Raw genomic sequence first — 27919 nt, forward strand, 5'->3', positions numbered from 1 at the left:
GGGAGGGGAGAGATAAGCAAAGCACTACAGGTCTGACATCTGGATGAAATGTGAACTTAGGGCACATCTGATATATTTGCTTTGTTCCACTCAGTCCAACAATGTTTTAGGTCTTTGAAGAGAGTAATTTGAAAACAATGTTCACTGTTTATTGTCTGTCTTCTTCTTCTTCACGTGCCAGAACCCTCAACCTGCCATATTATCTTCACTGCCAATATCTACCCCTTAACCGTCCAACTTGGTACTTTGACATGTCGCTCGTGCATTTAGTAATAGTCCTTTCATAATTCTTCCTGCAGTCAGGAGGAAGAACTGGCCCAGTAATTTGTCCTGGCCAAAAAATCAGGAAGCTACTTAGGACTGGGGTTTTTTAATGGGACAGCAGGAAGAAGAGGGGAGTGAGGAGTAGAGGAGGAGAAAGAGGAGACACTTGAAACCTGTGAAAGTCATCAGCTAGGCATTTGCCACAAGGCCAGGACGTAAGCTTTCCTTGCAGCTCAGCCACATCTTCACTGACTACTATATATTTTTTAAATAATATGATACATTGTTATTAAAATGAAGGTATACCATTTAATATATAATGGGGAAAACATAAAGCTGTTAAAAAATGAGCATGTGTATTAAACGGCCAAAAACAATCACTGCTTATACTTTGCTGTATTTAGTGTTACGAGTTTTCAATTTTCATAAACCCACACACATGCATACATGTCTATCAGGCTACTGATTTGAGATCATCTTTTCTAATATAGATATCTCCAGTCATAGGTTGCTCTCTTTGTGCTGCATTACATTTATCCCAAAAGTTCTTGTATGTTTTCTTTTCATTTCCGTTCATCTCAAGTTATTTTCTATTTATTTCTTATTTCTTCTTCGCACCATTGCTTATTTAGGAATGCGTTTCCAAACTAACAGATGTCACAGCAACAGAGAGTAGAATGGTGGTCAGCAGGGTCTGAGGGATCGGGGAAAGGTGGGATGTTGGGCCACGGGTACAAGCCTGTGATCATGCAATGAATGAGTTCTCAGAGTCTACAGTACAGCATGGTGATCTAGCTAATAACACTCAGGTGTGTACTTTAACCTTGCTGGGAAATTAGACCATAAGCATTCTAATCACACACACACATACACACACACACACACACACACACACACACACACACACAGACAAACAGAGGGACATACACACATTACATTGTTACTGATGAAGTGATTTATGTGCAAAGTGACCGATGTTGGTAATCACTGCATAAAATACACATATGTCAAGTCATCACATTATACACCGTAAATATGTACAGTTTCATTTGTCAATTATTCCTCAATAAACCCGGAGGCAAAGCATGAAGGAATAAGTATCATATGACAGAGTAACAATGTTTGAGCATCTCTGTGTGCTTTCTCCTCCTAGGCTCTCTCAGGATCTGATAGGATCCTCTGAGAGAGCTTCCTTTATCCATCATTCACTGGGGTCCTTGTAGTCACCTCAGAGTGGATATTCCCTTTTAGTCACCTGTACTGACCATATCTGATTTCCTAGGTGGAAAATAGGGAAAGATGGGGGGGAACGTCGTTAGTAATCTTAAAAATCATTCTTTTTCGTTTTGGCACATAGTTAATTTAGTTCTCAATTCCCTCAAAAACTTATTAGGCACCTGATATAATTTCAGTCCCCCAATCATTTCTATGTCCTACAGATCTCAGTTAGGTCCTTTTGTAGAAGTAATTTTCTGGCCTGATTAAATTACTGCCTTTTCCCCTAACATAATACAGCAACCATGAGGCTCCCTAGCACACAGGTGGAAAGATGATAAGTTCTGTCTCTTTTCCCTGTTGTAACAGTCAACTGAAATTGCACTTGTAGTTGAAAGCCACTTGTAATCACATCTCTTACTCTTTAGGACTTACAAGCGGTGAGTTTTCTAATTCAACACGGTTTGGATCTTTTGGACTGTATTATTTTTCTTTTCATTCTTTACATTTCTGGCCTGTCAACCAGAAAGTTTTTCCTGAACATACGTCTCTTGAAATACCCTGGGCAAAGCAGCAAGTGAGCAACCATTGCTTTGCCTCTAAAGATACCATGGACAACCATTACTTCAAACATTTTGCCTTTGAATAACATGTAGCACCACATTTACAGCGTCCAATATCAGATTCCTTTCCAACCACCTCCAGACACATAAGCCAATGCCACAAATTTAAGATTTGTTACAGGAGCATCCCACCTCCAAGAACTAATTTCTCTGTCAGGTCAAATAACAGTAGCTACAGTACAGATAACTCCCAAATAGCAGTGTTGAGTTTTCACTCATGTCACAGTCTGGTCAGCGTTGAACAGTAGCATGGGCATGTGTTTGCTTCTGCAGTTCTGGCATCTTTGACTCTTTTACTTCTAACCACAAGACGGGGTACGCTTAATGAACGCCTCCCTTTTCACAGCTTACTGGACCAGTAAGCTAAGCACTTGGAAAACAAGCGGCATAGTAACAGTCATTTTGTAAATCAAGGTAAGCATCGGAATCCCCAGTGTATCTCAAATGTGGGGTCAAAATAATCAAGAACGTAATTTCCGAGGTGAAAAAACATAATAAGACCCTGCAGTTGTTGAGTTTTGCAGTGAGAAGAGCACGTTGTACAAATGGAGAAGAGATAGCACTTTGTCTGGTAATGTCCCTTTGAATTCCCTTTCTTTTGTACTACGCATGTTTTCAGAACTATTATAATTTTATACAGAGTATCCCAATAATTTCCCAAACTGGTTATTTTGTGGGGTCAGATTAACAATTCGGTTAAACTGGTAAAGAAAATCAACACAGAATATGAATGGATAATAGAGTTTAAAGAATATCCTTGCTTGCTCTACTAGGTATGTCAGAGCCACTCCCCTGCTTGGAGCACCTGGGAGCGGTGGTGACGGTGTTGCTGGTGGTGACGGTGATGATGACAGGGACAATGATGATCGGCCACCTCTCAAATGCCAATTCCATGCTCGGCATTTTGACAACTAAATGACACACGTTCATGTAATTTTTATGGCTAAGCAAGTTGGCACTGTATATGTGATTTTCCCCAGTTTATTAAAGCATTTGAAATCCCAAGAAGTTACAAAACTTGTTCCTTAAATGAATCAAGCAATAATTAGGAAATTCACCTGGATTTTGAACTGTATAGAAATCATCATTGATACGAGTCAAAATTCAGATAACACTGACTGTGAAAGCCTGAAACTCAGGATCAAAGAAGGATAGAAATCAAGCAAAATTATCATATGATATTGCTAAAAGCAGGTTTGCAAAGAAAGAAAATATTTTCCCATCACACAAAAGAAGTGTATTTTATTCAGGACGTGGAGGATAAGTAACAATTGCTCAGCTGGTAGAAACCCATGCCCAGGTGACCGACCGACACAGAAGACAGCGAGAGAATCCTCAGAGGGCGCCCAGGAGGAGAGCTGCTGCTCTTCCTTCTGAGGCTCTGCGATGCTTTCTTGGGCACCTCCCAGAGGGAAGCAGTACAGCACTCACAGGTAAGAAACCTCTGTCTGTCAGGAAGCACCACTCGCATATTGAGGCTGAAGTGTGGAGAAGCTTCTTTCGTATCCATGATAGGCTTTGAAGAGAAGAGGAGAAGGTGGAGCTCTGGAGCTAGTTGAGTCGATTGTCCTTATCCTTTCCAGATGAAGATAAAAGCTCAAGCTCTTACATATTCTTGGGTGGGCCCTTCTGCTAGCATTGATGAACAGGTGCCCCAGGAGGGCATTTCTGCTTGCACTGCTGAGGCACGCATGGGTCAGGGCACTTTATAGGTGGGCAAGGGTCTGGACACTTGCAAGGTGGGCAAGGGTCATGGCATTTTGGTGTGCACACTGGTGGTGGCTGGCAGGGCTGCTTGCACTGCTGATGTTGAGAAGACATCGTTCTGGAGTCTTAATATCTGAAAGAAAGTATATGACCGTGTTCACAACAAGGAATTCCTATAGAGAAAACAGCAAAATCGTGTGGAATAACAACAGATACTATCTCACCAATCTCTAAGTATGTGCTTTAATCTCTTTAATACCCTTTAAGGAATTTCTGACTTCCCTCTCGCTCTTCAGAAAATCGTTACATCAGCCCAGAGAAAAACCTTCCCTTTTCTCATACAGCTTTTCTAAAGAAAATATCTTGGTTTTGAAGAAACATGCAATGTTTTCTCTTTTGGTTTCTTTCTTTCTTTCTTTCCTGCTTTCTTTTTTTCTTTTTAATGAAAACGACATCTTCAGAAAAGGCCCTCACATGTTCTAAAATCCTGGGCAAGCTCACAATCAATTTGTTTCAACATTTTCTCTCATGACGTCCCGACAGGATGACTTACATACAGAGCAAAGGGCAATCAGGATGAATGTAAGGGTCTCACACCTTCTAAGATAAGTGCCCCTGAAATCACAGCAGAGGTCCAAGAGAAAGGCATAGAAGAAGGTAAATACTTTGCTCTTTATCCCTTCATGTCAAAATTTCCTGTTAATTTCTTTTTCAATAGAGGAATTCAAACTAGGTATCAGTAATCTAGTAAATACAATACAACATTGTGCCCAGATTCCAAGTTCTCATCCACTAAGTAGCATTATACCCATGATCATAATGTTGGACCCATCAAGCTTGCTGACTGCGGCATAAACTCAACATTTGGGTGTCCATGAACAAAGTTGAAATGAAGAATAAGACTCACCAGGTTCTCCAAAGTCAATCAGAACTCGAGTGGCAGGAGGATAGCTGTCGTGCAGCAGAGGACCTATTTATTGGCGCTTACTGCCCTACCCAGGGGGAAGCGGAACCACCAAACTTGGCCTGGTCCAATCATTTCCCAAGCCAAATGCAAATCCATCCATAACTGGCTTGGCAGGGACGCTGAAAACAGGGACTATCCTCTTCCAGGATCTCCTCACTGGATTATGTTCTCATGACTCACAGAGTCCCTGCCTTAGCTCTCAGTTTCAGTGGTTTAAGGCAGTGGGAGCACTTGGAGTGTCCTCTAACGTGGAGTCAAAAGTTCCATTCCTTGACTGGGGAGGATGACCCTTTCCTATCTTTCGCCATCCTTGACTCTAAAACTGCCTGCCTAGCTGCACTTGATCAGGTGGCAAGTTTGTTGTCCATACTGGTTTGAAATGGGCCTCGCTACCTAGTGACACATGTCACTTTACCTCAAGTCTTTCTTACAATTCATTTCGGTTTGATTCATGGCTTGCTAAACAAAGTCTCGTTTCGTCTTCGAAAATGGTCTGAGGGAAATTTGCAGATCATCTCCTATGATTCCCTATCTTGACACTTGGAAACGTGTAGTAAAGTGTTGACCACTACGGTCCTCCTTTCACTGTTTGCTCCTTCAAATAAAGAACATCCAGCAGTCAGATGCCTGTGCCCTTTATAAATCTGTTTTACTTCCTGCCACAAGGAATCCACTAGGCACATAGCATCCCCTACCATAACTCAGATGAGCTGGCAGCTCAGACCCAAGACTTACAACAGAAATGAACTTTTTGCTCATACCTCCCAAAGGGACATAACACATGCTCCAATCTAATTTCTCCAACTGACCTCTTCGGATGTCTTCAATTTTTGAAGAAATCTCAGAGGATTGTTCAAATTTTCTGGCTTCCTGTCGCTGTAAAATTATTGGGAAACCCAATGTTTTATGCAATGCCATTCACGCAACTAATTTTGTATGTATTTAATACTTATGAATTATTTAAACACATATTGTTTCACATCAAATCTAGGGTAAATTCATGAGAAAGTTGAAATCACTTTATTAAAAATGCAGTCACTGAAGTTCATTGCCATTCATGTACAACTTCTTAATCATTAATAAGAATTTTGTTATATTTTAAACCCATGTTTTGCATTTTCCATATAGGTCACTGTGGAGCATGGGTCAAATAAACCTATATCATGCTGTAGTTTCTTGATACTATTTGTCAATGTGCTGGAAGGAAGGTTTGATAGTTAATTTATGGGTCAGATTCACTGGCACAGGTCCCCCGTTTACTGGTCAAACATTATTCTGTGTGTTTCTGTAAGGATGATTTTGGATGAGAGTATTATTTAAATCAGTAGCCTGAGTTAAGTCGGTTGCCCTCTATAATGTGGGAAGTTCTCATCCAATCCACTGACGGCCTGAATAGAACAAGGCTGACGCTCTCTCAGGTACGAGAATATTCCTCTGTCAGATGGACTTCCAGCAGTTTCAGCTCTGCAGATTTTGCGTGTTCCAGACATTTTAATCTCTCTCTCTCTGTCCTTGTCCCACTTTATGTAACATATTTCTGTATGTATATATGTACATACAGGTTGTAATATATAATTTGAATATTTCATCTGTCATTTCATGTACACGATTACCTATGGCCAATTAAAATAAAAATTTTCAAAGGTATTTTGAAGTGAATTTAAAGCCAAACATATTAATGTAATATGACACATGGGGTGTGGAATTACGACAAATATAATGAGCTGTTAGCAAATAACTGAAGTTCAGGAACCATTGCCTTAGCACGTCCACCAAAGATTTCATTTCTGCCTTTTCAGTGATTTAGATGTGAACAGTTTTTCTAAGTTCCTCCCTTGTATCCTGGATATGAACACTACTCTTTTCTATGCTGTCCCCGTGGGCACTGAAGAGTGTTTTGATGGATCATGGTTGGTGAGGGCCCTGTCTGGTTTAGGAATAGAGTTGAAAATCTCGGTTTATGATACTGTAGAATGTGGGAACAGATGTTTAACGGAATCAGGATATCCCGTCTCAACTTACGCGAACTCTTCCCTAGACCGCTGTCCTGCGCTTAAAATTCCTTTATCAGGAAATAAATCTCTTGTATTCCATAAGAGAATATGACGTTTCAATTGTGTGAAACCAAAACTAGATATAAGGTACCATTTAAGACTCAGAGCATCACATATAAATGATTCAGAGTGACGTTGGGAGGGGAGAGATAAGCAAAGCACTACAGGTCTGACATCTGGATGAAATGTGAACTTAGGGCACATCTGATATATTTGCTTTGTTCCACTCAGTCCAACAATGTTTTAGGTCTTTGAAGAGAGTAATTTGAAAACAATGTTCACTGTTTATTGTCTGTCTTCTTCTTCTTCACGTGCCAGAACCCTCAACCTGCCATATTATCTTCACTGCCAATATCTACCCCTTAACCGTCCAACTTGGTACTTTGACATGTCGCTCGTGCATTTAGTAATAGTCCTTTCATAATTCTTCCTGCAGTCAGGAGGAAGAACTGGCCCAGTAATTTGTCCTGGCCAAAAAATCAGGAAGCTACTTAGGACTGGGGTTTTTTAATGGGACAGCAGGAAGAAGAGGGGAGTGAGGGGTAGAGGAGGAGAAAGAGGAGACACTTGAAACCTGTGAAAGTCATCAGCTAGGCATTTGCCACAAGGCCAGGACGTAAGCTTTCCTTGCAGCTCAGCCACATCTTCACTGACTACTATATATTTTTTAAATAATATGATACATTGTTATTAAAATGAAGGTATACCATTTAATATATAATGGGGAAAACATAAAGCTGTTAAAAAATGAGCATGTGTATTAAACGGCCAAAAACAATCACTGCTTATACTTTGCTGTATTTAGTGTTACGAGTTTTCAATTTTCATAAACCCACACACATGCATACATGTCTATCAGGCTACTGATTTGAGATCATTTTTTCTAATATAGATATCTCCAGTTATAGGTTGCTCTCTTTGTGCTGCATTACATTTATCCCAAAAGTTCTTGTATGTTTTCTTTTCATTTTCATTCATCTCAAGTTATTTTCTATTTATTTGTTATTTCTTCTTCGCACCATTGCTTATTTAGGAATGCGTTTCCAAACTAACAGATGTCACAGCAACAGAGAGTAGAATGGTGGTCAGCAGGGTCTGAGGGATCGGGGAAAGGTGGGATGTTGGGCCACGGGTACAAGCCTGTGATCATGCAATGAATGAGTTCTCAGAGTCTACAGTACAGCATGGTGATCTAGCTAATAACACTCAGGTGTGTACTTTAACCTTGCTGGGATATTAGACCATAAGCATTCTCATCACACACACACATACAAACACACACACACACACACACACACACAGAGACAAACAGAGAGACATACACACATTACATTGTTACTGATGAAGTGATTTATGTGCAAAATGACTGATGTTGGTAATCACTGCATAAAATACACATATTTCAAGTCATCACATTATACACCGTAAATATGTACAGTTTCGTTTGTCAATTATTCCTCAATAAACCCAGAGGCAAAGCATGAAGGAATAAGTATCATATGACAGAGTAACAATGTTTGAGCATCTCTGTGCGCTTTCTCCTCCTAGGCTCTCTCAGGATCTGATAGGATTCTCTGAGAGAGCTTCCTTTATCCATCATTCACTGGGGTCCTTGTAGTCACCTCAGAGTGGATATTCCCTTTTAGTCACCTGTACTGACCATATCTGATTTCCTAGGTGGAAAATAGGGAAAGATGGGGGGGAACGTCGTTAGTAATCTTAAAAATCATTCTTTTTCGTTTTGGCACATAGTTAATTTAGTTCTCAATTCCCTCAAAAACTTATTAGGCACCTGATATAATTTCAGTCCCCCAATCATTTCTATGTCCTACAGATCTCAGTTAGGTCCTTTTGTAGAAGTAATTTTCTGGCCTGATTAAATTACTGCCTTTTCCCCTAATATAATACAGCAACCATGAGGCTCCCTAGCACACAGGTGGAAAGATGATAAGTTCTGTCTCTTTTCCCTGTTGTAACAGTCAACTGAAATTGCACTTGTAGTTGAAAGCCACTTGTAATCACATCTCTTACTCTTTAGGACTTACAAGCGGTGAGTTTTCTAATTCAACACGGTTTGGATCTTTTGGACTGTATTATTTTTCTTTTCATTCTTTACATTTCTGGCCTGTCAACCAGAAAGTTTTTCCTGAACATACGTCACTTGAAATACCCTGGGCAAAGCAGCAAGTGAGCAACCATTGCTTTGCCTCTAAAGATACAATGGACAACCATTATTTCAAACATTTTGCCTTTGAATAACATGTAGCACCACATTTACAGCGTCTAATATCAGATTCCTTTCCAACCACCTCCAGACACATAAGCCAATGCCACAAATTTAAGATTTGTTACAGGAGCATCCCACCTCCAAGAACTAATTTCTCTGTCAGGTCAAATAACAGTAGCTACAGTAGAGACAACTCCCAAATAGCAGTGATGAGTTTTCACTCATGTCACAGTCTGGTCAGCGTTGAACAGTAGCATGGGCATGTGTTTGCTTCTGCAGTTCTGGCATCTTTGACTCTTCTACTTCTAACCACAAGACGGGGTACGCTTAATGAACGCCCCCTTTTCACAGCTTACTGGACCAGTAAGCTAAGCACTTGGAAAACAAGCGGCATAGTAACAGTCATTTTGTAAATCAAGGTAAGCATCGGAATCCCCAGTGTATCTCAAATGTGGGGTCAAAATAATCAAGAATGTAATTTCCGAGGTGAAAAAACATAATAAGACCCTGCGGTTGTTGAGTTTTGCAGTGAGAAGAGCACGTTGTACAAATGGAGAAGAGATAGCACTTTGTCTGGTAATGTCCCTTTGAATTCCCTTTCTTTTGTACTACCCATGTTTTCAGAACTATTATAATTTTATACAGAGTATCCCAATAATTTCCCAAACTGGTTATTTTGTGGGGTCAGATTAACAATTCGGTTAAACTGGTAAAGAAAATCAACACAGAATATGAATGGATAATAGAGTTTAAAGAATATCCTTGCTTGCTCTACTAGGTATGTCAGAGCCACTCCCCTGCTTGGAGCACCTGGGTGCGGTGGTGACGGTGTTGCTGGTGGTGACGGTGATGATGACAGGGACAATGATGATCGGCCACCTCTCAAATGCCGATTCCATGCTCGGCATTGTGCCAACTAAATGACACACGTTCATGTAATTTTTATGGCTAAGCAAGTTGGCACTGTATATGTGATTTTCCCCAGTTTATTAAAGCATTTGAAATCCCAAGAAGTTACAAAACTTGTTCCTTAAATGAATCAAGCAATAATTAGGAAATTCACCTGGATTTTGAACTGTATAGAAATCATCATTGATACGACTCAAAATTCAGATAACACTGACTGTGAAAGCCTGAAACTCAGGATCAAAGAAGGATAGAAATCAAGCAAAATTATCATATGATATTGCTAAAAGCAGGTTTGCAAAGAAAGAAAATATTTTCCCATCACACAAAAGAAGTGTATTTTATTCAGGACGTGGAGGATAAGTAACAATTGCTCAGCTGGTAGAAACCCATGCCCAGGTGACCGACCGACACAGAAGACAGCGAGAGAATCCTCAGAGGGCGCCCAGGAGGAGAGCTGCTGCTCTTCCTTCTGAGGCTCTGCGATGCTTTCTTGGGCACCTCCCAGAGGGAAGCAGTACAGCACTCACAGGTAAGAAACCTCTGTCTGTCAGGAAGCACCACTCGCATATTGAGGCTGAAGTGTGGAGAAGCTTCTTTCGTATCCATGATAGGCTTTGAAGAGAAGAGGAGAAGGTGGAGCTCTGGAGCTAGTTGAGTCGATTGTCCTTATCCTTTCCAGATGAAGATAAAAGCTCAAGCTCTTACATATTCTTGGGTGGGCCCTTCTGCTAGCATTGATGAACAGGTGCCCCAGGAGGGCATTTCTGCTTGCACTGCTGAGGCACGCATGGGTCAGGGCACTTTATAGGTGGGCAAGGGTCTGGACACTTGCAAGGTGGGCAAGGGTCTGGACACTTGCAAGGTGGGCAAGGGTCATGGCATTTTGGTGTGCACACTGGTGGTGGCTGGCAGGGCTGCTTGCACTGCTGATGTTGAGAAGACATCGTTCTGGAGTCTTAATATCTGAAAGAAAGTATATGACCGTGTTCACAACAAGGAATTCCTATAGAGAAAACAGCAAAATCGTGTGGAATAACAACAGATACTATCTCACCAATCTCTAAGTATGTGCTTTAATCTCTTTAATACCCTTTAAGGAATTTCTGACTTCCCTCTCGCTCTTCAGAAAATCGTTACATCAGCCCAGAGAAAAACCTTCCCTTTTCTCATACAGCTTTTCTAAAGAAAATATCTTGGTTTTGAAGAAACATGCAATGTTTTCTCTTTTGGTTTCTTTCTTTCTTTCTTTCCTGCTTTCTTTTTTTCTTTTTAATGAAAACGACATCTTCAGAAAAGGCCCTCACATGTTCTAAAACCCTGGGCAAGCTCACAAGCAATTTGTATCAACATTTTCTCTCATGACGTCCCGACAGGATGACTTACATACAGAGCAAAGGGCAATCAGGATGAATGTAAGGGTCTCACACCTTGTAAGATAAGTGCCCCTGAAATCACAGCAGAGGTCCAAGAGAAAGGCATAGAAGAAGGTAAATACTTTGCTCTTTATCCCTTCATGTCAAAATTTCCTGTTAATTTCTTTTTCAATAGAGGAATTCAAGCTAGGTATCAGTAATCTAGTAAATACAATACAACATTGTGCCCAGATTCCACGTTCTCATCCACTAAGTAGCATTATACCCATGATCATAATGTTGGACCCATCAAGCTTGCTGACTGCAGCATAAACTCAACATTTGGGTGTCCATGAACAAAGTTGAAATGAAGAATAAGACTCACCAGGTTCTCCAAAGTCAATCAGAACTCGAGTGGCAGGAGGATAGCTGTCGTGCAGCAGAGGACCTATTTATTGGCGCTTACTGCCCCACCCAGGGGGAAGCGGAACTACCAAACTTGGCCTGGTCCAATCATTTCCCAAGCCAAATGCAAATCCATCCATAACTGGCTTGGCAGGGACGCTGAAAACAGGGGCTATCCTCTTCCAGGATCTCCTCACTGGATTATGTTTTCATGACTCACAGAATCCCTGCCTTAGCTCTCAGTTTCAGTGGTTTAAGGCAGTGGGAGCACTTGGAGTGTCCTCTAACGTGGAGTCAAAAGTTCCATTCCTTGACTGGGGAGGATGACCCTTTCCTATCTTTCGCCATCCTTGACTCTAAAACTGCCTGCCTAGCTGCACTTGATCAGGTGGCAAGTTTGTTGTCCATACTGGTTTGAAATGGGCCTCGCTACCTAGTGACACATGTCACTTTACCTCAAGTCTTTCTTACAATTCATTTCGGTTTGATTCATGGCTTGCTAAACAAAGTCTCGTTTCGTCTTCGAAAATGGTCTGAGGGAAATTTGCAGATCATCTCCTATGATTCCCTATCTTGACACTTGGAAACGTGTAGTAAAGTGTTGACCACTACGGTCCTCCTTTCACTGTTTGCTCCTTCAAATAAAGAACATCCAGCAGTCAGATGCCTGTGCCCTTTATAAATCTGTTTTACTTCCTGCCACAAGGAATCCACTAGGCACATAGCATCCCCTACCATAACTCAGATGAGCTGGCAGCTCAGACCCAAGACTTACAACAGAAATGAACTTTTTGCTCATACCTCCCAAAGGGACATAACACATGCTCCAATCTAATTTCTCCAACTGACCTCTTCGGATGTCTTCAATTTTTGAAGAAATCTCAGAGGATTGTTCAAATTTTCTGGCTTCCTGTCGCTGTAAAATTATTGGGAAACCCAATGTTTTATGCAATGCCATTCACGCAACTAATTTTGTATGTATTTAATACTTATGAATTATTTAAACACATATTGTTTCACATCAAATCTAGGGTAAATTCATGAGAAAGTTGAAATCACTTTATTAAAAATGCAGTCACTGAAGTTCATTGCCATTCATGTACAACTTCTTAATCATTAATAAGAATTTTGTTATATTTTAAACCCATGTTTTGCATTTTCCATATAGGTCACGGTGGAGCCTGGGTCAAATAAACCTATATCATGCTGTAGTGTTTTGATACTATTTGTCAATGTGCTGGAAGGAAGGTTTGATAGTTAATTTATGGGTCAGATTCACTGGCACAGGTCCCCCGTTTACTGGTCAAACATTATTCTGTGTGTTTCTGTAAGGATGATTTTGGATGAGAGTATTATTTAAATCAGTAGCCTGAGTTAAGTCGGTTGCCCTCTATAATGTGGGAAGTTCTCATCCAATCCACTGACGGCCTGAATAGAACAAGGCTGACGCTCTCTCAGGTACGAGAATATTCCTCTGTCAGATGGACTTCCAGCAGTTTCAGCTCTGCAGATTTTGCGTGTTCCAGACATTTTAATCTCTCTCTCTCTGTCCTTGTCCCACTTTATGTAACATATTTCTGTATGCACATATGTACATACAGGTTGTAATATATAATTTGAATATTTCATCTGTCATTTCATGTACACGATTACCTATGGCCAATTAAAATAAAAATTTTCAGAGGTATTTTGAAGTGAATTTAAAGCCAAACATATTAATGTAATATGACACATGGGGTGTGGAATTACAACAAATATAATGAGCTGTTAGCAAATAACTGAAGTTCAGGAACCATTGCCTTAGCACGTCCACCAAAGATTTCATTTCTGCCTTTTCAGTGATTTAGATGTGAACAGTTTTTCTAAGTTCCTCCCTTGTATCCTGGATATGAACACTACTCTTTTCTATGCTGTCCCCGTGGGCACTGAAGAGTGTTTTGATGGATCATGGTTGGTGAGGGCCCTGTCTGGTTTAGGAATAGAGTTGCAAATCTCGGTTTATGATACTGTAGAATGTGGGAACAGATGTTTAACGGAATCAGGATATCCCGTCTCAACTTACGCGAACTCTTCCCTAGACCGCTGTCCTGCGCTTAAAATTCCTTTATCAGGAAATAAATCTCTTGTATTCCATAAGAGAATATGACGTTTCAATTGTGTGAAACCAAAACTAGATATAAGGTACCATTTAAGACTCAGAGCATCACATATAAATGATTCAGAGTGACGTTGGGAGGGGAGAGATAAGCAAAGCACTACAGGTCTGACATCTGGATGAAATGTGAACTTAGGGCACATCTGATATATTTGCTTTGTTCCACTCAGTCCAACAATGTTTTAGGTCTTTGAAGAGAGTAATTTGAAAACAATGTTCACTGTTTATTGTCTGTCTTCTTCTTCTCCACGTGCCAGAACCCTCAACCTGCCATATTATCTTCACTGCCAATATCAACCCCTTAACCGTCCAACTTGGTACTTTGACATGTCGCTCGTGCATTTAGTAATAGTCCTTTCATAATTCTTCCTGCAGTCAGGAGGAAGAACTGGCCCAGTAATTTGTCCTGGCCAAAAATTCAGGAAGCTACTTAGGACTGGGGTTTTTTAATGGGACAGCAGGAAGAAGAGGGGAGTGAGGGGTAGAGGAGGAGAAAGAGGAGACACTTGAAACCTGTGAAAGTCATCAGCTAGGCATTTGCCACAAGGCCAGGACGTAAGCTTTCCTTGCAGCTCAGCCACATCTTCACTGACTACTATATATTTTTTAAATAATATGATACATTGTTATTAAAATGAAGGTATACCATTTAATATATAATGGGGAAAACATAAAGCTGTTAAAAAATGAGCATGTGTATTAAATGGCCAAAAACAATCACTGCTTATACTTTGCTGTATTTAGTGTTACGAGTTTTCAATTTTCATAAACCCACACACATGCATACATGTCTATCAGGCTACTGATTTGAGATCATCTTTTCTAATATAGATATCTCCAGTCATAGGTTGCTCTCTTTGTGCTGCATTACATTTATCCCAAAAGTTCTTGTATGTTTTCTTTTCATTTTCGTTCATCTCAAGTTATTTTCTATTTATTTCTTATTTCTTCTTCGAACCATTGCTTATTTAGGAATGCGTTTCCAAACTAACAGATGTCACAGCAACAGAGAGTAGAATGGTGGTCAGCAGGGTCTGAGGGATCGGGGAAAGGTGGGATGTTGGGCCACGGGTACAAGCCTGTGATCATGCAATGAATGAGTTCTCAGAGTCTACAGTACAGCATGGTGATCTAGCTAATAACACTCAGGTGTGTACTTTAACCTTGCTGGGAAATTAGACCATAAGCATTCTCATCACACACACACATACAAACACACACACACACACACACACACACACACACAGACAAACAGAGGGACATACACACATTACATTGTTACTGATGAAGTGATTTATGTGCAAAGTGACCGATGTTGGTAATCACTGCATAAAATACACATATGTCAAGTCATCACATTATACACCGTAAATATGTACAGTTTCGTTTGTCAATTATTCCTCAATAAACCCAGAGGCAAAGCATGAAGGAATAAGTATCATATGACAGAGTAACAATGTTTGAGCATCTCTGTGCGCTTTCTCCTCCTAGGCTCTCTCAGGATCTGATAGTATTCTCTGAGAGAGCTTCCTTTATCCATCATTCACTGGGGTCCTTGTAGTCACCTCAGAGTGGATATTCCCTTTTAGTCACCTGTACTGACCATATCTGATTTCCTAGGTGGAAAATAGGGAAAGATGGGGGGGAACGTCGTTAGTAATCTTAAAAATCATTCTTTTTCGTTTTGGCACATAGTTAATTTAGTTCTCAATTCCCTCAAAAACTTATTAGGCACCTGATATAATTTCAGTCCCCCAATCATTTCTATGTCCTACAGATCTCAGTTAGGTCCTTTTGTAGAAGTAATTTTCTGGCCTGATTAAATTACTGCCTTTTCCCCTAATATAATACAGCAACCATGAGGCTCCCTAGCACACAGGTGGAAAGATGATAAGTTCTGTCTCTTTTCCCTGTTGTAACAGTCAACTGAAATTGCACTTGTAGTTGAAAGCCACTTGTAATCACATCTCTTACTCTTTAGGACTTACAAGCGGTGAGTTTTCTAATTCAACACGGTTTGGATCTTTTGGACTGTATTATTTTTCTTTTCATTCTTTACATTTCTGGCCTGTCAACCAGAAAGTTTTTCCTGAACATACGTCACTTGAAATACCCTGGGCAAAGCAGCAAGTGAGCAACCATTGCTTTGCCTCTAAAGATACAATGGACAACCATTATTTCAAACATTTTGCCTTTGAATAACATGTAGCACCACATTTACAGCGTCTAATATCAGATTCCTTTCCAACCACCTCCAGACACATAAGCCAATGCCACAAATTTAAGATTTGTTACAGGAGCATCCCACCTCCAAGAACTAATTTCTCTGTCAGGTCAAATAACAGTAGCTACAGTAGAGACAACTCCCAAATAGCAGTGATGAGTTTTCACTCATGTCACAGTCTGGTCAGCGTTGAACAGTAGCATGGGCATGTGTTTGCTTCTGCAGTTCTGGCATCTTTGACTCTTCTACTTCTAACCACAAGACGGGGTACGCTTAATGAACGCCCCCTTTTCACAGCTTACTGGACCAGTAAGCTAAGCACTTGGAAAACAAGCGGCATAGTAACAGTCATTTTGTAAATCAAGGTAAGCATCGGAATCCCCAGTGTATCTCAAATGTGGGGTCAAAATAATCAAGAATGTAATTTCCGAGGTGAAAAAACATAATAAGACCCTGCGGTTGTTGAGTTTTGCAGTGAGAAGAGCACGTTGTACAAATGGAGAAGAGATAGCACTTTGTCTGGTAATGTCCCTTTGAATTCCCTTTCTTTTGTACTACCCATGTTTTCAGAACTATTATAATTTTATACAGAGTATCCCAATAATTTCCCAAACTGGTTATTTTGTGGGGTCAGATTAACAATTTGGTTAAACTGGTAAAGAAAATCAACACAGAATATGAATGGATAATAGAGTTTAAAGAATATCCTTGCTTGCTCTACTAGGTATGTCAGAGCCACTCCCCTGCTTGGAGCACCTGGGTGCGGTGGTGACGGTGTTGCTGGTGGTGACGGTGATGATGACAGGGACAATGATGATCGGCCACCTCTCAAATGCCGATTCCATGCTCGGCATTGTGCCAACTAAATGACACACGTTCATGTAATTTTTATGGCTAAGCAAGTTGGCACTGTATATGTGATTTTCCCCAGTTTATTAAAGCATTTGAAATCCCAAGAAGTTACAAAACTTGTTCCTTAAATGAATCAAGCAATAATTAGGAAATTCACCTGGATTTTGAACTGTATAGAAATCATCATTGATACGACTCAAAATTCAGATAACACTGACTGTGAAAGCCTGAAACTCGGGATCAAAGAAGGATAGAAATCAAGCAAAATTATCATATGATATTGCTAAAAGCAGGTTTGCAAAGAAAGAAAATATTTTCCCATCACACAAAAGAAGTGTATTTTATTCAGGACGTGGAGGATAAGTAACAATTGCTCAGCTGGTAGAAACCCATGCCCAGGTGACCGACCGACACAGAAGACAGCGAGAGAATCCTCAGAGGGCGCCCAGGAGGAGAGCTGCTGCTCTTCCTTCTGAGGCTCTGCGATGCTTTCTTGGGCACCTCCCAGAGGGAAGCAGTACAGCACTCACAGGTAAGAAACCTCTGTCTGTCAGGAAGCACCACTCGCATATTGAGGCTGAAGTGTGGAGAAGCTTCTTTCGTATCCATGATAGGCTTTGAAGAGAAGAGGAGAAGGTGGAGCTCTGGAGCTAGTTGAGTCGATTGTCCTTATCCTTTCCAGATGAAGATAAAAGCTCAAGCTCTTACATATTCTTGGGTGGGCCCTTCTGCTAGCATTGATGAACAGGTGCCCCAGGAGGGCATTTCTGCTTGCACTGCTGAGGCACGCATGGGTCAGGGCACTTTATAGGTGGGCAAGGGTCTGGACACTTGCAAGGTGGGCAAGGGTCTGGACACTTGCAAGGTGGGCAAGGGTCATGGCATTTTGGTGTGCACACTCGTGGTGGCTGGCAGGGCTGCTTGCACTGCTGATGTTGAGAAGACATCGTTCTGGAGTCTTAATATCTGAAAGAAAGTATATGACCGTGTTCACAACAAGGAATTCCTATAGAGAAAACAGCAAAATCGTGTGGAATAACAACAGATACTATCTCACCAATCTCTAAGTATGTGCTTTAATCTCTTTAATACCCTTTAAGGAATTTCTGACTTCCCTCTCGCTCTTCAGAAAATCGTTACATCAGCCCAGAGAAAAACCTTCCCTTTTCTCATACAGCTTTTCTAAAGAAAATATCTTGGTTTTGAAGAAACATGCAATGTTTTCTCTTTTGGTTTCTTTCTTTCTTTCTTTCCTGCTTTCTTTTTTTCTTTTTAATGAAAACGACATCTTCAGAAAAGGCCCTCACATGTTCTAAAATCCTGGGCAAGCTCACAAGCAATTTGTATCAACATTTTCTCTCATGACGTCCCGACAGGATGACTTACATACAGAGCAAAGGGCAATCAGGATGAATGTAAGGGTCTCACACCTTGTAAGATAAGTGCCCCTGAAATCACAGCAGAGGTCCAAGAGAAAGGCATAGAAGAAGGTAAATACTTTGCTCTTTATCACTTCATGTCAAAATTTCCTGTTAATTTCTTTTTCAATAGAGGAATTCAAACTAGGTATCAGTAATCTAGTAAATACAATACAACATTGTGCCCAGATTCCAAGTTCTCATCCACTAAGTAGCATTATACCCATGATCATAATGTTGGACCCATCAAGCTTGCTGACTGCGGCATAAACTCAACATTTGGGTGTCCATGAACAAAGTTGAAATGAAGAATAAGACTCACCAGGTTCTCCAAAGTCAATCAGAACTCGAGTGGCAGGAGGATAGCTGTCATGCAGCAGAGGACCTATTTATTGGTGCTTACTGCCCCACCCAGGGGGAAGCGGAACTACCAAACTTGGCCTGGTCCAATCATTTCCCAAGCCAAATGCAAATCCATCCATAACTGGCTTGGCAGGGACGCTGAAAACAGGGACTATCCTCTTCCAGGATCTCCTCACTGGATTATGTTCTCATGACTCACAGAGTCCCTGCCTTAGCTCTCAGTTTCAGTGGTTTAAGGCAGTGGGAGCACTTGGAGTGTCCTCTAACGTGGAGTCAAAAGTTCCATTCCTTGACTGGGGAGGATGACCCTTTCCTATCTTTCGCCATCCTTGACTCTAAAACTGCCTGCCTAGCTGCACTTGATCAGGTGGCAAGTTTGTTGTCCATACTGGTTTGAAATGGGCCTCGCTACCTAGTGACACATGTCACTTTACCTCAAGTCTTTCTTACAATTCATTTCGGTTTGATTCATGGCTTGCTAAACAAAGTCTCGTTTCGTCTTCGAAAATGGTCTGAGGGAAATTTGCAGATCATCTCCTATGATTCCCTATCTTGACACTTGGAAACGTGTAGTAAAGTGTTGACCACTACGGTCCTCCTTTCACTGTTTGCTCCTTCAAATAAAGAACATCCAGCAGTCAGATGCCTGTGACCTTTATAAATCTGTTTTACTTCCTGCCACAAGGAATCCACTAGGCACATAGCATCCCCTACCATAACCCAGATGAGCTGGCAGCTCAGACCCAAGACTTACAACAGAAATGAACTTTTTGCTCATACCTCCCAAAGGGACATAACACATGCTCCAATCTAATTTCTCCAACTGACCTCTTCGGATGTCTTCAATTTTTCAAGAAATCTCAGAGGATTGTTCAAATTTTCTGGCTTCCTATCGCTGTAAAATTATTGGGAAACCCAATGTTTTATGCAATGCCATTCACGCAACTAATTTTGTATGTATTTAATACTTATGAATTATTTAAACACATATTGTTTCACATCAAATCTAGGGTAAATTCATGAGAAAGTTGAAATCACTTTATTAAAAATGCAGTCACTGAAGTTCATTGCCATTCATGTACAACTTCTTAATCATTAATAAGAATTTTGTTACATTTTAAACCCATGTTTTGCATTTTCCATATAGGTCACGGTGGAGCATGGGTCAAATAATCCTATATCATGCTGTACTTTCTTGATACTATTTGTCAATGTGCTGGAAGGAAGGTTTGATAGTTAATTTATGGGTCAGATTCACTGGCACAGGTCCCCCGTTTACTGGTCAAACATTATTCTGTGTGTTTCTGTAAGGATGATTTTGGATGAGAGTATTATTTAAATCAGTAGCCTGAGTTAAGTCGGTTGCCCTCTATAATGTGGGAAGTTCTCATCCAATCCACTGACGGCCTGAATAGAACAAGGCTGACGCTCTCTCAGGTACAAGAATATTCCTCTGTCAGATGGACTTCCAGCAGTTTCAGCTCTGCAGATTTTGCGTGTTCCAGACATTTTAATCTCTCTCTCTCTGTCCTTGTCCCACTTTATGTAACATATTTCTGTATGCATATATGTACATACAGGTTGTAATATATAATTTGAATATTTCATCTGTCATTTCATGTACACGATTACCTATGGCCAATTAAAATAAAAATTTTCAGAGGTATTTTGAAGTGAATTTAAAGCCAAACATATTAATGTAATATGACACATGGGGTGTGGAATTACAACAAATATAATGAGCTGTTAGCAAATAACTGAAGTTCAGGAACCATTGCCTTAGCACGTCCACCAAAGATTTCATTTCTGCCTTTTCAGTGATTTAGATGTGAACAGTTTTTCTAAGTTCCTCCCTTGTATCCTGGATATGAACACTACTCTTTTCTATGCTGTCCCCGTGGGCACTGAAGAGTGTTTTGATGGATCATGGTTGGTGAGGGCCCTGTCTGGCTTAGGAATAGAGTTGCAAATCTCGGTTTATGATACTGTAGAATGTGGGAACAGATGTTTAACGGAATCAGGATATCCCGTCTCAACTTACGCGAACTCTTCCCTAGACCGCTGTCCTGCACTTAAAATTCCTTTATCAGGAAATAAATCTCTTGTATTCCATAAGAGAATATGACGTTTCAATTGTGTGAAACCAAAACTAGATATAAGGTACCATTTAAGACTCAGAGCATCACATATAAATGATTCAGAGTGACGTTGGGAGGGGAGAGATAAGCAAAGCACTACAGGTCTGACATCTGGATGAAATGTGAACTTAGGGCACATCTGATATATTTGCTTTGTTCCACTCAGTCCAACAATGTTTTAGGTCTTTGAAGAGAGTAATTTGAAAACAATGTTCACTGTTTATTGTCTGTCTTCTTCTTCTCCACGTGCCAGAACCCTCAACCTGCCATATTATCTTCACTGCCAATATCTACCCCTTAACCGTCCAACTTGGTACTTTGACATGTCGCTCATGCATTTAGTAATAGTCCTTTCATAATTCTTCCTGCAGTCAGGAGGAAGAACTGGCCCAGTAATTTGTCCTGGCCAAAAAATCAGGAAGCTACTTAGGACTGGGGTTTTTTAATGGGACAGCAGGAAGAAGAGGGGAGTGAGGGGTAGAGGAGGAGAAAGAGGAGACACTTGAAACCTGTGAAAGTCATCAGCTAGGCATTTGCCACAAGGCCAGGACGTAAGCTTTCCTTGCAGCTCAGCCACATCTTCACTGACTACTATATATTTTTTAAATAATATGATACATTGTTATTAAAATGAAGGTATACCATTTAATATATAATGGGGAAAACATAAAGCTGTTAAAAAATGAGCATGTGTATTAAACGGCCAAAAACAATCACTGCTTATACTTTGCTGTATTTAGTGTTACGAGTTTTCAATTTTCATAAACCCACACACATGCATACATGTCTATCAGGCTACTGATTTGAGATCATCTTTTCTAATATAGATATCTCCAGTCATAGGTTGCTCTCTTTGTGCTGCATTACATTTATCCCAAAAGTTCTTGTATGTTTTCTTTTCATTTTCGTTCATCTCAAGTTATTTTCTATTTATTTCTTATTTCTTCTTCGCACCATTGCTTATTTAGGAATGCGTTTCCAAACTAACAGATGTCACAGCAACAGAGAGTAGAATGGTGGTCAGCAGGGTCTGAGGGATCGGGGAAAGGTGGGATGTTGGGCCATGGGTACAAGCCTGTGATCATGCAATGAATGAGTTCTCAGAGTCTACAGTACAGCATGGTGATCTAGCTAATAACACTCAGGTGTGTACTTTAACCTTGCTGGGAAATTAGACCATAAGCATTCTCATCACACACACACATACAAACACACACACACACACACACACACACACACACAGAGACAAACAGAGGGACATACACACATTACATTGTTACTGATGAAGTGATTTATGTGCAAAGTGACCGATGTTGGTAATCACTGCATAAAATACACATATGTCAAGTCATCACATTATACACCGTAAATATGTACAGTTTCGTTTGTCAATTATTCCTCAATAAACCCAGAGGCAAAGCATGAAGGAATAAGTATCATATGACAGAGTAACAATGTTTGAGCATCTCTGTGTGCTTTCTCCTCCTAGGCTCTCTCAGGATCTGATAGGATTCTCTGAGAGAGCTTCCTTTATCCATCATTCACTGGGGTCCTTGTAGTCACCTCAGAGTGGATATTCCCTTTTAGTCACCTGTACTGACCATATCTGATTTCCTAGGTGGAAAATAGGGAAAGATGGGGGGGAACGTCGTTAGTAATCTTAAAAATCATTCTTTTTCGTTTTGGCACATAGTTAATTTAGTTCTCAATTCCCTCAAAAACTTATTAGGCACCTGATATAATTTCAGTCCCCCAATCATTTCTATGTCCTACAGATCTCAGTTAGGTCCTTTTGTAGAAGTAATTTTCTGGCCTGATTAAATTACTGCCTTTTCCCCTAACATAATACAGCAACCATGAGGCTCCCTAGCACACAGGTGGAAAGATGATAAGTTCTGTCTCTTTTCCCTGTTGTAACAGTCAACTGAAATTGCACTTGTAGTTGAAAGCCACTTGTAATCACATCTCTTACTCTTTAGGACTTACAAGCGGTGAGTTTTCTAATTCAACACGGTTTGGATCTTTTGGACTGTATTATTTTTCTTTTCATTCTTTACATTTCTGGCCTGTCAACCAGAAAGTTTTTCCTGAACATACGTCACTTGAAATACCCTGGGCAAAGCAGCAAGTGAGCAACCATTGCTTTGCCTCTAAAGATACAATGGACAACCATTATTTCAAACATTTTGCCTTTGAATAACATGTAGCACCACATTTACAGCGTCTAATATCAGATTCCTTTCCAACCACCTCCAGACACATAAGCCAATGCCACAAATTTAAGATTTGTTACAGGAGCATCCCACCTCCAAGAACTAATTTCTCTGTCAGGTCAAATAACAGTAGCTACAGTAGAGACAACTCCCAAATAGCAGTGATGAGTTTTCACTCATGTCACAGTCTGGTCAGCGTTGAACAGTAGCATGGGCATGTGTTTGCTTCTGCAGTTCTGGCATCTTTGACTCTTCTACTTCTAACCACAAGACGGGGTACGCTTAATGAACGCCCCCTTTTCACAGCTTACTGGACCAGTAAGCTAAGCACTTGGAAAACAAGCGGCATAGTAACAGTCATTTTGTAAATCAAGGTAAGCATCGGAATCCCCAGTGTATCTCAAATGTGGGGTCAAAATAATCAAGAATGTAATTTCCGAGGTGAAAAAACATAATAAGACCCTGCGGTTGTTGAGTTTTGCAGTGAGAAGAGCACGTTGTACAAATGGAGAAGAGATAGCACTTTGTCTGGTAATGTCCCTTTGAATTCCCTTTCTTTTGTACTACCCATGTTTTCAGAACTATTATAATTTTATACAGAGTATCCCAATAATTTCCCAAACTGGTTATTTTGTGGGGTCAGATTAACAATTCGGTTAAACTGGTAAAGAAAATCAACACAGAATATGAATGGATAATAGAGTTTAAAGAATATCCTTGCTTGCTCTACTAGGTATGTCAGAGCCACTCCCCTGCTTGGAGCACCTGGGTGCGGTGGTGACGGTGTTGCTGGTGGTGACGGTGATGATGACAGGGACAATGATGATCGGCCACCTCTCAAATGCCGATTCCATGCTCGGCATTGTGCCAACTAAATGACACACGTTCATGTAATTTTTATGGCTAAGCAAGTTGGCACTGTATATGTGATTTTCCCCAGTTTATTAAAGCATTTGAAATCCCAAGAAGTTACAAAACTTGTTCCTTAAATGAATCAAGCAATAATTAGGAAATTCACCTGGATTTTGAACTGTATAGAAATCATCATTGATACGACTCAAAATTCAGATAACACTGACTGTGAAAGCCTGAAACTCGGGATCAAAGAAGGATAGAAATCAAGCAAAATTATCATATGATATTGCTAAAAGCAGGTTTGCAAAGAAAGAAAATATTTTCCCATCACACAAAAGAAGTGTATTTTATTCAGGACGTGGAGGATAAGTAACAATTGCTCAGCTGGTAGAAACCCATGCCCAGGTGACCGACCGACACAGAAGACAGCGAGAGAATCCTCAGAGGGCGCCCAGGAGGAGAGCTGCTGCTCTTCCTTCTGAGGCTCTGCGATGCTTTCTTGGGCACCTCCCAGAGGGAAGCAGTACAGCACTCACAGGTAAGAAACCTCTGTCTGTCAGGAAGCACCACTCGCATATTGAGGCTGAAGTGTGGAGAAGCTTCTTTCGTATCCATGATAGGCTTTGAAGAGAAGAGGAGAAGGTGGAGCTCTGGAGCTAGTTGAGTCGATTGTCCTTATCCTTTCCAGATGAAGATAAAAGCTCAAGCTCTTACATATTCTTGGGTGGGCCCTTCTGCTAGCATTGATGAACAGGTGCCCCAGGAGGGCATTTCTGCTTGCACTGCTGAGGCACGCATGGGTCAGGGCACTTTATAGGTGGGCAAGGGTCTGGACACTTGCAAGGTGGGCAAGGGTCTGGACACTTGCAAGGTGGGCAAGGGTCATGGCATTTTGGTGTGCACACTGGTGGTGGCTGGCAGGGCTGCTTGCACTGCTGATGTTGAGAAGACATCGTTCTGGAGTCTTAATATCTGAAAGAAAGTATATGACCGTGTTCACAACAAGGAATTCCTATAGAGAAAACAGCAAAATCGTGTGGAATAACAACAGATACTATCTCACCAATCTCTAAGTATGTGCTTTAATCTCTTTAATACCCTTTAAGGAATTTCTGACTTCCCTCTCGCTCTTCAGAAAATCGTTACATCAGCCCAGAGAAAAACCTTCCCTTTTCTCATACAGCTTTTCTAAAGAAAATATCTTGGTTTTGAAGAAACATGCAATGTTTTCTCTTTTGGTTTCTTTCTTTCTTTCTTTCCTGCTTTCTTTTTTTCTTTTTAATGAAAACGACATCTTCAGAAAAGGCCCTCACATGTTCTAAAATCCTGGGCAAGCTCACAAGCAATTTGTATCAACATTTTCTCTCATGACGTCCCGACAGGATGACTTACATACAGAGCAAAGGGCAATCAGGATGAATGTAAGGGTCTCACACCTTGTAAGATAAGTGCCCCTGAAATCACAGCAGAGGTCCAAGAGAAAGGCATAGAAGAAGGTAAATACTTTGCTCTTTATCCCTTCATGTCAAAATTTCCTGTTAATTTCTTTTTCAATAGAGGAATTCAAACTAGGTATCAGTAATCTAGTAAATACAATACAACATTGTGCCCAGATTCCAAGTTCTCATCCACTAAGTAGCATTATACCCATGATCATAATGTTGGACCCATCAAGCTTGCTGACTGCAGCATAAACTCAACATTTGGGTGTCCATGAACAAAGTTGAAATGAAGAATAAGACTCACCAGGTTCTCCAAAGTCAATCAGAACTCGAGTGGCAGGAGGATAGCTGTCGTGCAGCAGAGGACCTATTTATTGGCGCTTACTGCCCCACCCAGGGGGAAGCGGAACTACCAAACTTGGCCTGGTCCAATCATTTCCCAAGCCAAATGCAAATCCATCCATAACTGGCTTGGCAGGGACGCTGAAAACAGGGACTATCCTCTTCCAGGATCTCCTCACTGGATTATGTTCTCATGACTCACAGAGTCCCTGCCTTAGCTCTCAGTTTCAGTGGTTTAAGGCAGTGGGAGCACTTGGAGTGTCCTCTAACGTGGAGTCAAAAGTTCCATTCCTTGACTGGGGAGGATGACCCTTTCCTATCTTTCGCCATCCTTGACTCTAAAACTGCCTGCCTAGCTGCACTTGATCAGGTGGCAAGTTTGTTGTCCATACTGGTTTGAAATGGGCCTCGCTACCTAGTGACACATGTCACTTTACCTCAAGTCTTTCTTACAATTCATTTCGGTTTGATTCATGGCTTGCTAAACAAAGTCTCGTTTCGTCTTCGAAAATGGTCTGAGGGAAATTTGCAGATCATCTCCTATGATTCCCTATCTTGACACTTGGAAACGTGTAGTAAAGTGTTGACCACTACGGTCCTCCTTTCACTGTTTGCTCCTTCAAATAAAGAACATCCAGCAGTCAGATGCCTGTGACCTTTATAAATCTGTTTTACTTCCTGCCACAAGGAATCCACTAGGCACATAGCATCCCCTACCATAACTCAGATGAGCTGGCAGCTCAGACCCAAGACTTACAACAGAAATGAACTTTTTGCTCATACCTCCCAAAGGGACATAACACATGCTCCAATCTAATTTCTCCAACTGACCTCTTCGGATGTCTTCAATTTTTCAAGAAATCTCAGAGGATTGTTCAAATTTTCTGGCTTCCTGTCGCTGTAAAATTATTGGGAAACCCAATGGTTTATGCAATGCCATTCACGCAACTAATTTTGTATGTATTTAATACTTATGAATTATTTAAACACATATTGTTTCACATCAAATCTAGGGTAAATTCATGAGAAAGTTGAAATCACTTTATTAAAAATGCAGTCACTGAAGTTCATTGCCATTCATGTACAACTTCTTAATCATTAATAAGAATTTTGTTACATTTTAAACCCATGTTTTGCATTTTCCATATATGTCACGGTGGAGCATGGGTCAAATAATCCTATATCATGCTGTACTTTCTTGATACTATTTGTCAATGTGCTGGAAGGAAGGTTTGATAGTTAATTTATGGGTCAGATTCACTGGCACAGGTCCCCCGTTTACTGGTCAAACATTATTCTGTGTGTTTCTGTAAGGATGATTTTGGATGAGAGTATTATTTAAATCAGTAGCCTGAGTTAAGTCGGTTGCCCTCTATAATGTGGGAAGTTCTCATCCAATCCACTGACGGCCTGAATAGAACAAGGCTGACGCTCTCTCAGGTACAAGAATATTCCTCTGTCAGATGGACTTCCAGCAGTTTCAGCTCTGCAGATTTTGCGTGTTCCAGACATTTTAATCTCTCTCTCTCTGTCCTTGTCCCACTTTATGTAACATATTTCTGTATGCATATATGTACATACAGGTTGTAATATATAATTTGAATATTTCATCTGTCATTTCATGTACACGATTACCTATGGCCAATTAAAATAAAAATTTTCAAAGGTATTTTGAAGTGAATTTAAAGCCAAACATATTAATGTAATATGACACATGGGGTGTGGAATTACGACAAATATAATGAGCTGTTAGCAAATAACTGAAGTTCAGGAACCATTGCCTTAGCACGTCCACCAAAGATTTCATTTCTGCCTTTTCAGTGATTTAGATGTGAACAGTTTTTCTAAGTTCCTCCCTTGTATCCTGGATATGAACACTACTCTTTTCTATGCTGTCCCCGTGGGCACTGAAGAGTGTTTTGATGGATCATGGTTGGTGAGGGCCCTGTCTGGTTTAGGAATAGAGTTGCAAATCTCGGTTTATGATACTGTAGAATGTGGGAACAGATGTTTAACGGAATCAGGATATCCCGTCTCAACTTACGCGAACTCTTCCCTAGACCGCTGTCCTGCGCTTAAAATTCCTTTATCAGGAAATAAATCTCTTGTATTCCATAAGAGAATATGACGTTTCAATTGTGTGAAACCAAAACTAGATATAAGGTACCATTTAAGACTCAGAGCATCACATATA

The sequence above is a fragment of the Delphinapterus leucas genome, chromosome 1 (assembly GCF_059928025.1).
Source record: "Delphinapterus leucas isolate spDelLeu-1000000601 "Yukka" chromosome 1, BTC_Dleu_Yukka2, whole genome shotgun sequence".
Classification (NCBI taxonomy): Eukaryota; Metazoa; Chordata; class Mammalia; order Artiodactyla; family Monodontidae; genus Delphinapterus; species Delphinapterus leucas.